The sequence below is a fragment of the Ambystoma mexicanum genome, chromosome 6p, assembly GCF_040938575.1.
Source record: "Ambystoma mexicanum isolate Mex_15411 chromosome 6p, UKY_AmexF1_1, whole genome shotgun sequence".
Lineage (NCBI taxonomy): Eukaryota > Metazoa > Chordata > Amphibia > Caudata > Ambystomatidae > Ambystoma > Ambystoma mexicanum.
Genome location: NC_090935.1, coordinates 54,958,110 through 54,970,338, shown reverse-complemented (window position 1 = coordinate 54,970,338; position 12,229 = coordinate 54,958,110).

Sequence of the window (12,229 nt, the reverse complement as noted above, 5' to 3'; positions counted from 1 at the left end):
CCACATGAATTTTATGCGACTCTAAATCTTGAGAATAAATCAAAATATCATCAATGTATACTACTACGAATATATCTAAAAAATCTCTTAAAATTTCATCCATAAAGAATTGAAAGGCAGCTGGAGCATTGCATAAACCAAAAGGCATCACCAAGTACTCATAAAGCCCAAATCGGGTTTTGAATGCCGTCTTCCACTCATCACCCTCCTGGACTCTCACCAGATGATAGGCACCACGTAAATCTAGTTTGGAAAAAATTGTGGCTCCCTGGACCTGATTCAAGATTTCCGAAATTAGAGGGAGAGGATACTTGTTTTTGATTGTAATTCTATTCACAGCTCTATAATCAATGCATGTTCTGAGAGACCCATCTGGCTTTGGTACAAAAAATAATGGAGATGCGGCTGGAGATTGAGAATGACGAATAAAACCTTTAGCCAAATTTTCTGCAAGGTACTCTTTAAGATAATCATTCTCCTTTTCAGTTAATGCATACACTCGACTACTTGGTAAAACCGCCCCGGGCTCCAAATCAATTTTACAGTCAAAACTCCTATGTGGAGGTAATTCTCCTGCCTCCTTTTCATCAAACACCTCCTTGTACCCTTGATAACACTCCGGAAGATGTCCTAACACCGCTCCTATATTATGTCCTGTAATACCTGCATCAGTCAGAAAAGAGGAAACTAAACCTTGTGTTTCTTCCCTCCCAGGATTACCTTTCAAAAGGCAATTTTCTAAACAGAAACTAGACTGTAATTCTACCACTCGTCTACTCCAATCAATGTGAGGATTATGCAAGGTTAGCCATGGCATGCCTAAAATTATTTTCAAAATTGGTGTATCAATTAAATCAAATGAGATTTCTTCTCTATGACCTCCAAGTAATTCCATAACCAAGACACCAGTTTCATGAGTTATAGGACCTGATGAAAGAGAAGTTCCATCTACAGCCCGAACTTGTTCCACAACTTCCTTCCTCACTAGTGGTATTCCCAATGCCTTAGCTACTCCCCAATCCATAAAGTTCCCGGTGGCTCCTGAATCAATCACTACCGGTCCATACCCTTTCTTTTCCTCCTTCAAATACAAGGATACATTTACAGTTATATGTGGAACCGCTGACTGAACTGTATTTGCAACCTGCTGTGCTTTTCCTCCGGCTGATGAAAATTTTTTGGGTGTAAAGGGACAATTTCCTAAAAAATGACCGCCCCTACCACAATATAAACACAAATTATTCTCACGCCTCCTAGTTTTTTCCTCTTTTGATAAAGGACCTTTTATTCTAATTTGTTGATCATTCACCCTTGGTTTCACTTCTTTACTACCCACCTCAAGCTTTGAACGCTCTCCTCTAATGACTGACCTCACCTCCCCCTGAGTACAACGACGCCTTTCTGCTTTCCTTTCACTTATACGATAGTCCAACTGAACTACTAAATCAATCAATTCCTCACAAGAAGAAGGGCGTTGGACTACACTGGACAAGGCATCCTTCAACTCCTCCTTGAGGCCTCTATAAAAAAGAGAAGACCTCTTCTCTGCTGGCCACTGGGATTCTAAAACCAAAGACCTAAACTGTGTGATATATGTAACCAAGTCTCTGTTTCCTTGACGCAAATCTAATAATTCACCATCAATTTCTAAGGACAGTTGTCTTTTATCAAACATTTTCTTAAATTCTTCCATAAAAAAAGAAACATTTTTTAAAGATAAACTCTTCTGCCTGACCAATAAACCTGCCCAAGTAGAAGCCTCTCCAGATAAATAAGACATCATAAAAGTAACTTTGGAAGCATCAGAAGGAAATAGTTCGGGCCTACTAAGAAAGTGCAACTCACATTGGGTTACAAATGTCTGAAATTTACTTGAATCTCCGTAGTAACGCTCTGGAGCTGCCAAAGGTACTGGCATAACTAATGCCCTAAAACCTCCCTCTGCCCCATCACCTCTACCCACACCTCTCTCCTCACCAACCCTTACCAATTCCGGGGGAAATTCTTCTCTCCCAATTCCCTGCGTCTGTGCCATCTTTTCACTTAACTCATCTACTCTTTGTCCTAATTTTTTATTCTCTTGATATGCCACCTTTAATTCTTCCTGTAATTCCCTCACTAAAACACTTAACGCTTCCATTGAGAACTCGGGGTTCATGACAGCTTAGGAGGACTATTTTTTCTGGCCTTTCATACTGTCAGGCTTTCTCAAATCTGATGTTGTCCCCGGAAGCTGCTGAACCCCCGCAGTCCCCTTTGGATGCTAACCTCTTAACTGGTATCAAACAGTTCAGTTGAGAGCACCCCCAAGGGAAAGGGGGAAAATGGGACAAAATAATAAACTTCAGGTTTTGCTCAGCTTCTTTATCTGTCAACCTGTTGGTGAAAATAACAACAAATTCACTTTAGTCACTAACCTTTGAATTCCTTGGCTCTGACTTCTCGTTATAATATTTAAGTAAATAAACACGCCACCATACCTGATTATCCTCTGTGAATAACTTAGAGGACGTGTGAATTCAAATGAAGAAAACAGAAAAATAGAGTCTCAGATGCTCTTACTAATTTCTTCAATTCGGTTGTGAAAAAGCTGCTAATCTCTCTCAGTTTAATGAGTTAATCTTCAAGCAGTTCCAATGTCATTTACCCAAACAACCCGCTGGAAATATTATACATGTAGTTTGTATTGATGATTTCTAGCTGCTTCAATACCAATTCCAAAAATGACACTCTGGCTATTCAAGTTAAAATGGTTTGTTTCCTGAATATATAAAAGTGTTCATTAATTGGATCTTTTGCTGGCAAAGATGATCGCTCATAAAAGAAGCGTTCTTTTAACCAGAATATGCGCATGCGTGAAGATATTGTTTACTCCTTCTAAAATGGAAGCGCACAAAAACAAGGAAAAGAGTTCAAAAATGAAACTGGCATGGGCGCATGCGTAAATGAATAGTATTCCACTCTTCTTAAAATGAAGTGTTCAAACAGGAAGGAGAAAGTCCTCAGTTCCGGACACTAATCCTTGAAGAGGCAGCCCAGTGATGATCACGCGCCAGGTTAGAATGTTAGTAAATTAAACATAACGCTTCAGAGTCGCATGGCTACCACACTGTCACTTGCGCAGACAGTGTAAGATTTCTAACGCTAGTCCGACGCTAATAAAAGCACTGTTACCGAAAAAGGGTACAATACTCAATATTTTATACGGCCGAAAAAACACACGACGCTAAAATGATAAACAGACCTCCACACTCCAACTAGCCAATTGCAAAAAATGTGACGCAGTTCAGTAAATTTAAATACAGTTCTAGAAGTTCAAAAATAGATTCATGAAAGAACGAAATGAACTACTATTTTAACAAAAACTAATAAAAACAGGAACCAGTTAATTAATGGAATTAATATTTAACTCCTGCTTGAAAATCACAAAGATCCATAAAAGATAATGAATTCACTTAGCTTGCTTCTTTCTTTCACCGGAACGTTTTCTAAGTTTCTTCTTAAATCTCCAACACTTTCCAGAACCAAAATAACTAATTTTAGGCACAAGGGCCTAACTAAAGTTTTCTAAATCTTAAGAGCTTCAAACATAGGACCTTCCAGCTGGGCTTCTGACAATGAAAGGCGGTTTAGAATGTTCCAACAATGCCTTTCTGTTACTTCTGACCAATCACTGATCCTTTTGGAAGTCTCCATTTTGACTTGGGAAGCTCTCCACACTCTGCACAGAAAGTTAAGGCCCAAACCATACTTTATGTTAATCATATCCTCATTCTACCACATTCAACCAAATCCCACGAAACCTGACAACTGGCTTCACGGTGCTACTGGGTGCTTATTGACACCAGCTCCTTTCTGCGCTACTGGAGTCACTGGCATCTGTGCACCGGGGGTCACTGGATTCGCAGTGCTACTGGGTGCTTTTTTACCCAAGATCCTTTCTGCGCTACTGGAGTCACTGGCATCTTTGTGCCGTGGCTCACTGGCTTCACGGTGCTACTGGGTGCTTATTGACACCAGCTCCTTTCTGGGCCACTGCAGTCACATGCATCTGTGTGCCATGGCTCACTGGCTTCACGGTGCTACTGTGTGCTTATTGACACCAGCTCTTTTCTACGCCACCGGAGTCACTGGCATCTGTGTGCTGTGGCTCACTGGCTTCACGGTGCTACTGGCTGCTTATTGACACAAGATACTTTCTGCGGTACTGTCATCTGTGTGCCATGGTTCACAGGCTTCACGGTGCTACTGGTGCTTATTGACACTAGCTCCTTTCTGTGTAACTGGAGTCACTGGCATCTGTGCACCGGGGGTCACTGGATTCACAGTGCTACTGGGTGCTTATTTACCCAAGATCCTTTCTGCGCTACTGGAGTCACTGGCATCTGTGTGCCATGGCTCACCGGCTTCACGGTGCTACTGGGTGCTTATTGACACCAGCTCCTTTCTGCGCTACTGGAGTCACTGGCATCTGTGCACCGGGGGTCACTGGATTCACAGTGCTACTGGGTGCTTATTTACCCAAGATCCTTTCTGCGCTACTGGAGTCACTGGCATCTGTGTGCCGTGGCTCACTGGCTTCACGGTGCTACTGGGTGCTTATTGACACCAGCTCTTTTCTGTGCCACCGGAGTAACTGGCATCTGTGTGCTGTGGCTCACTGGCTTCACGGTGCTACTGACTTCTTATTGACGCAAGATACTTTCTGCGGTATTGGCATCTGTGTGCCATGGTTCACAGGCTTCACAGTGCTACTGGTGCTTATTGACACCACCTTCTTTCTGCGCCACTGGAGTCACTGGCATCTGTGTGCCGTGGCTCTCTGGATTCATGGTACTCTGGGTGCTTATTGACACCAGCTCCTTTCTGCGCCACTGGTGCCACTGGCATCTGTGTGCCATGGCTCACTGGCTTCACGGTGCTACTGGGTGCTTATTGACACCAGCTCTTTTCTGTTCCACCGGAGTCACTGGCATCTGTGTGCTGCGGCTCACTGGCTTCAGGGTGCTACTGGCTGCTTATTGACACAAGATCCTTTCTGTGGTACTGGCATCTGTGTGCCATGGTTCGAAGGCTTCACAGTGCTACTGGTGCTTATTGACACCAGCTCCTTTCTGTGTAACTGAAATCACTGGCATCTGTGTGCCATGGTTCACAGGCATCACGGTGCTACTGGTGCTTATTGACACCACCTTCTTTCTGCGCCACTGGAGTCACTGGCATCTGTGTGCCGTGGCTCTCTGGCTTCACGGTGCTACTGGTTGCTTGAGACCAGCTCCTTTCTGCGCCATTGGAGTCACTGGTATATGTGTGCCGTGGTTCACTGGCTCCACGGTGCTGCTGGGTGCTTATTGACACCAGCCTCTTTCTGCGTCACTGGAGTCACTGGCATTCGTGTGATGTTGGTCACTGGCTTCACCGTGCTACTGGGTGCTTATTGACACCAGCTCCTTTCTGCGCCACTGGAGTCACTGGCATCTGTGTGTCGTGGCTCACTGCCTTCACGGTGCTACTGAGTGCTTATTGAGACCAGCTCCTTTCTGCCCCACCTGAGTTACTGCCATCTATGTGCCGTGGCTCACTGGCTTCAGAGTGCTGCTGGGTGCTTATTGACACCAGCTCCACTGGAGTTACTGGCATCTGTGTGCTGTGGCTTACTGGATTCACAGTGCTACTGGTGCTTATTGACACCAGCTCCTTTCTATGTAACTGGAGTCACTGGCATCTGTGTGCCATGGTTCACAGGCTTCACGGTGCTACTGGTGCTTATGGACACCACCTTCTTTCTGCGCCACTGGAGTCACTGGCATCTGTGTGCCGTGGCTCACTGACTTCATGGTGCTACTGGGTGCTTCTTGACACCAGCTCCTTTCTGCGCCACTGGAGTCACATGCATCTGTGTGCCAAGACTTACTAGCTTCACGGTGGTACTGGGTGCTTGACACCAGCTCCTTTCTGCGCCACTGGAGTCACTGGCATCTGTGTGCCGTGGTTCACTGGCTTCACTGTGCTATTGGGTGCTTATTGACAACAGCTCTTTTCTGCACCACTGGAGTCACTGGCATCTGTGTGCCGTGGCTCTCTGGCTTCATGGTGCTACTGGTTACTTGACACCAGCTCCTTTCTGCGCCACTGGTGTCACTGGTATATGTGTGCCGTGGCTCATTGGCTTCACGGTGCTGCTGGGTGCTTATTGACACCAGCTCCTTTCTGCCCCACCAGAGATACACACATATGTGTGCCGTGGCTCACTGGCTTCAGAGTGCTGCTGGGTGCTTATTGACATCAGCTCCTTTCTGGCTTCACAGTGCTGCTGGGTGCTTATTGACATCAGCTCCCTTCTGCGCCACTGGAGTCACTGGCATCTGTGTGCCATGGCTCACTGACTTCATGGTGCTACTGGGTGCTTCTTGACACCAGCTCCTTTCTGCGCCACTGGAGTCACATGCATCTGTGTGCCATGGCTCACTGGCTTCACGGTGGTACTGGGTGCTTATTGACACCAGCTCCTTTCTGCACCACTGGAGTCACTGGCATCTGTGTGCCTTGGCTCACTCGCTTCATGGTGTAACTGGGTGCTTATTGACACCAGCTCCATTCTGCACCACCGGAGTCACTGGCATCTGTGTGCCGTGGCTTACTGGCTTCACGGTGCTACTGGGTGCATATTGACACCAGCTCCTTTCTGCACCACTGGAGTCACTGGCATCTGTGTGCCGTGGCTTACTGGCTTCACGGTGCTACTGGTGCTTATTGACACCAGCTCCTTTCTGTGTAACTGAAATCACTGGCATCTGTGTGCCATGGTTCACAGGCATCACGGTGCTACTGGTGCTTATTGACACCACCTTCTTTCTGCGCCACTGGAGTCACTGGCATCTGTGTGCCGTGGCTCTCTGGCTTCACGGTGCTACTGGTTGCTTGAGACCAGCTCCTTTCTGCGCCATTGGAGTCACTGGTATATGTGTGCCGTGGTTCACTGGCTCCACGGTGCTGCTGGGTGCTTATTGACACCAGCCTCTTTCTGCGTCACTGGAGTCACTGGCATTCGTGTGATGTTGGTCACTGGCTTCACCGTGCTACTGGGTGCTTATTGACACCAGCTCCTTTCTGCGCCACTGGAGTCACTGGCATCTGTGTGTCGTGGCTCACTGCCTTCACGGTGCTACTGAGTGCTTATTGAGACCAGCTCCTTTCTGCCCCACCTGAGTTACTGCCATCTATGTGCCGTGGCTCACTGGCTTCAGAGTGCTGCTGGGTGCTTATTGACACCAGCTCCACTGGAGTTACTGGCATCTGTGTGCTGTGGCTTACTGGATTCACAGTGCTACTGGTGCTTATTGACACCAGCTCCTTTCTATGTAACTGGAGTCACTGGCATCTGTGTGCCATGGTTCACAGGCTTCACGGTGCTACTGGTGCTTATGGACACCACCTTCTTTCTGCGCCACTGGAGTCACTGGCATCTGTGTGCCGTGGCTCACTGGCTTCACTGTGCTATTGGGTGCTTATTGACAACAGCTCCTTTCTGCACCACTGGAGTCACTGGCATCTGTGTGCCGTGGCTCTCTGGCTTCATGGTGCTACTGGTTACTTGACACCAGCTCCTTTCTGCGCCACTGGCGTCACTGGTATATGTGTGCCGTGGCTCATTGGCTTCACGGTGCTGCTGGGTGCTTATTGACACCAGCTCCTTTCTGCCCCACCATAGATACACACATATGTGTGCCGTGGCTCACTGGCTTCACTGTGCTACTGGTGCTTATTGACATCAGCTCCCTTCTGCGCCACTGGAGTCACTGGCATCTGTGTGCCATGGCTCACTGACTTCATGGTGCTACTGGGTGCTTCTTGACACCAGCTCCTTTCTGCGCCACTGGAGTCACATGCATCTGTGTGCCATGGCTCACTGGCTTCACGGTGGTACTGGTTACTTGACACCAGCTCCTTTCTGCGCCACTGGCGTCACTGGTATATGTGTGCCATGGCTCATTGGCTTCACGGTGCTGCTGGGTGCTTATTGACACCAGCTCCATTCTGCACCACCGGAGTCACTGGCATCTGTGTGCCGTGGCTTACTGGCTTCACGGTGCTACTGGGTGCATATTGACACCAGCTCCTTTCTGCACCACTGGAGTTACTGGCATCCGGTGACGTGGGTCACTGGCTTCACGGTGCTACTGGGTGCTTATTGACATCAGCTCCTTTCTGGCTTCACAGTGCTGCTGGGTGCTTATTGACATCAGCTCCCTTCTGCGCCACTGGAGTCACTGGCATCTGTGTGCCATGGCTCACTGACTTCATGGTGCTACTGGGTGCTTCTTGACACCAGCTCCTTTCTGCGCCACTGGAGTCACATGGATCTGTGTGCCATGGCTCACTGGCTTCCGGTGGTACTGGGTGCTTATTGACACCAGCTCCTTTCTGCACCAATGGAGTCACTGGTATCTGTGTGCCTTGGCTCACTCGCTTCATGGTGTAACTGGGTGCTTATTGACACCAGCTCCATTCTGCACCACCGGAGTCACTGGCATCTGTGTGCCATGGCTCACTGGCTTCATGGTGCTAATGGGTGCTTATTGACAACAGCTCCTTTCTGCACCACTGGAGTCACTGGCATCTGTGTGCCGTGGCTCTCTGGCTTCATGGTGCTACTGGTTACTTGACACCAGCTCCTTTCTGCGCCACTGGCGTCACTGGTATATGTGTGCCGTGGCTCATTGGCTTCACGGTGCTGCTGGGTGCTTATTGACACCAGCTCCTTTCTGCCCCACCATAGATACACACATATGTGTGCCGTGGCTCACTGGCTTCACTGTGCTACTGGTGCTTATTGACATCAGCTCCCTTCTGCGCCACTGGAGTCACTGGCATCTGTGTGCCATGGCTCACTGACTTCATGGTGCTACTGGGTGCTTCTTGACACCAGCTCCTTTCTGCGCCACTGGAGTCACATGCATCTGTGTGCCATGGCTCACTGGCTTCACGGTGGTACTGGTTACTTGACACCAGCTCCTTTCTGCGCCACTGGCGTCACTGGTATATGTGTGCCATGGCTCATTGGCTTCACGGTGCTGCTGGGTGCTTATTGACACCAGCTCCATTCTGCACCACCGGAGTCACTGGCATCTGTGTGCCGTGGCTTACTGGCTTCACGGTGCTACTGGGTGCATATTGACACCAGCTCCTTTCTGCACCACTGGAGTTACTGGCATCCGGTGACGTGGGTCACTGGCTTCACGGTGCTACTGGGTGCTTATTGACATCAGCTCCTTTCTGGCTTCACAGTGCTGCTGGGTGCTTATTGACATCAGCTCCCTTCTGCGCCACTGGAGTCACTGGCATCTGTGTGCCATGGCTCACTGACTTCATGGTGCTACTGGGTGCTTCTTGACACCAGCTCCTTTCTGCGCCACTGGAGTCACATGGATCTGTGTGCCATGGCTCACTGGCTTCCGGTGGTACTGGGTGCTTATTGACACCAGCTCCTTTCTGCACCAATGGAGTCACTGGTATCTGTGTGCCTTGGCTCACTCGCTTCATGGTGTAACTGGGTGCTTATTGACACCAGCTCCATTCTGCACCACCGGAGTCACTGGCATCTGTGTGCCATGGCTCACTGGCTTCATGGTGCTAATGGGTGCTTATTGACACCAGCTCCTTTTTGCGCCACTGGAGCAACTGGCATGTGTGCAGTGGCTCACTGGCTTCACAGTGCTGCTGGATGCTTATTGACACCAGCTTCTTTCTGTGCTCTTGGCTCACTGGCTACACCGTGCTACTGGGTGCTTATTGACACCAGCTTCTTTCTGTGCCAATGGAGTCACTGGCATCTGTGTGCCGTGGCTCACTGGCTTCACGGTGCTGCTGGGTGATGATTGACACCAGCTCCATTCTGCACCACCGGAGTAACTGGCATCTGTGTGCCATGGCTCACTGGCTTCACATTGCTACTGGGTGCTTATTGACACCAGCTCCTTTCTGTGCCAACGGAATCACTGACATCTGTGTGCCGTGGCTCACTGGCTTCACAGTGCTGCTGGGTGCTTATTGACACCAGCTCCTTTCTGCGCCACTGGAGTCACTGGCATCTGTGTGCAGTGGCTCTCTGGCTTCATGGTGCTAATGGGTGCTTATTGACGCCAGCTCCTTCACAGTGCTAATGGGTGCTGATTGACACCAGCTCCTTTCTGCGCTACTGGAGTCACTGGCATCTGTGTGCCAAGACTTACTGGCTTCACAGTGCTACTGGGTGCTTGACACCAGCTCCTTTCTGCGCCACTGGAGTCACTGGCATCTGTGTGTCGTGGCTCACTGCCTTCACGGTGCTACTGAGTGCTTATTGAGACCAGCTCCTTTCTGCCCCACCAGAGTTACTGCCATCTATGTGCCGTGGCTCACTGGCTTCAGAGTGCTGCTGGGTGCTTATTGACACCAGCTCCACTGGAGTTGCTGGCATCTGGGTGCTTTGGCTTACTGGATTCACAGTGCTACTGGTGCTTATTGACACCAGCTCCTTTCTGTGTAACTGGAGTCACTGGCATCTGTGTGCCATGGTTCACAGGCTTCAGGGTGCTACTGGTGCTTATGGACACCACCTTCTTTCTGCACCACTGGAGTCACTGGCATCTGTGTGCCGTGGCTCTCTGGCTTCATGGTGCTACTGGTTACTTGACACCAGCTCCTTTCTGCGCCACTGGAGTCACTGGTATATGTGTGCCATGGCTCACTGGCTTCACAGTGCTGCTGGGTGCTTATTGACATCAGCTCCCTTCTGCGCCACTGGAGTCACTGGCATCTGTGTGTCGTGGCTCACTGCCTTCACGGTGCTACTGAGTGCTTATTGAGACCAGCTCCTTTCTGCCCCACCGGAGTTACTGCCATCTATGTGCCGTGGCTCACTGGCTTCAGAGTGCTGCTGGGTGCTTATTGACACCAGCTCCACTGGAGCTACTGGCATCTGTGTGCTGTGGCTTACTGGATTCACAGTGCTACTGGTGCTTATTGACACCAGCTCCTTTCTGTGTAACTGGAGTCACTGGCATCTGTGTGCCGTGGCTCACTGGCTCCACGGTGCTGCTGGGTGCTTATTGACACCAGCCTCTTTCTGCGTCACTGGAGTCACTGGCATCCGTGTGATGTTGGTCACTGGCTTCACCGTGCTACTGGGTGCTTATTGACACCAGCTCCGTTCTGCGCCACTGGAGTCACTGGCATCTGTGTGCCATGGCTCACTGGCTTCACAGTGCTGCTGGGTGCTTATTGACATCAGCTCCCTTCTGCGCCACTGGAGTCACTGGCATCTGTGTGTCGTGGCTCACTGCCTTCACGGTGATATTGAGTGCTTATTGAGACCAGCTCCTTTCTACCCACCGGAGTTACTGCCATCTATGTGCCGTGGCTCACTGGCTTCAGAGTGCTGCTGGGTGCTTATTGACACCAGCTCCACTGGAGTTACTGGCATCTGTGTGCTGTGGCTTACTGGATTCACAGTGCTACTGGTGCTTATTGACACCAGCTCCTTTCTGTGTAACTGGAGTCACTGGCATCTGTGTGCCATGGTTCACAGGCTTCACGGTGCTACTGGTTCTTATGGACACCACCTTCTTTCTGCGTCACTGGAGTCACTGGCATCTGTGTGCCGTGGCTCACTGGCTTCACTGTGCTATTGGGTGCTTATTGACACCAGCTCCTTTCTGCCCCACCAGAGATACACACATATGTGTGCCGTGGCTCACTGGCTTCAGAGTGCTGCTGGGTGCTTATTGACACCAGCTCCACTGGAGTTACTGGCATCTGTGTGCCGTGGCTTACTGGCTTCACGGTGCTACTGGGTGCATATTGACACCAGCTCCTTTCTGCACCACTGGAGTGACTGGCATCCGGTGACGTGGCTCACTGGCTTCACAGTGCTACTGGGTGCTTATTGACATCAGCTCCTTTCTGGCTTCACAGTGCTGCTCGGTGCTTATTGACATCAGCTCCCTTCTGCGCCACTGGAGTCACATGCATCTGTGTGCCATGGCTCACTGGCTTCACGTTGCTACTGGGTGCTTATTGACACCAGCTCCTTTCTGTGCCAATGGAGTCACTGACATCTGTGTGCCGTGGCTCACTGGCTTCACAGTGCTGCTGGGTGCTTATTGACACCAGCTCCTTTCTGCGCCACTGGAGTCAGTGGCATCTGTGTGCCGTGGCTCTCTGGCTTCATGGTGCTAATGGGTGCTTA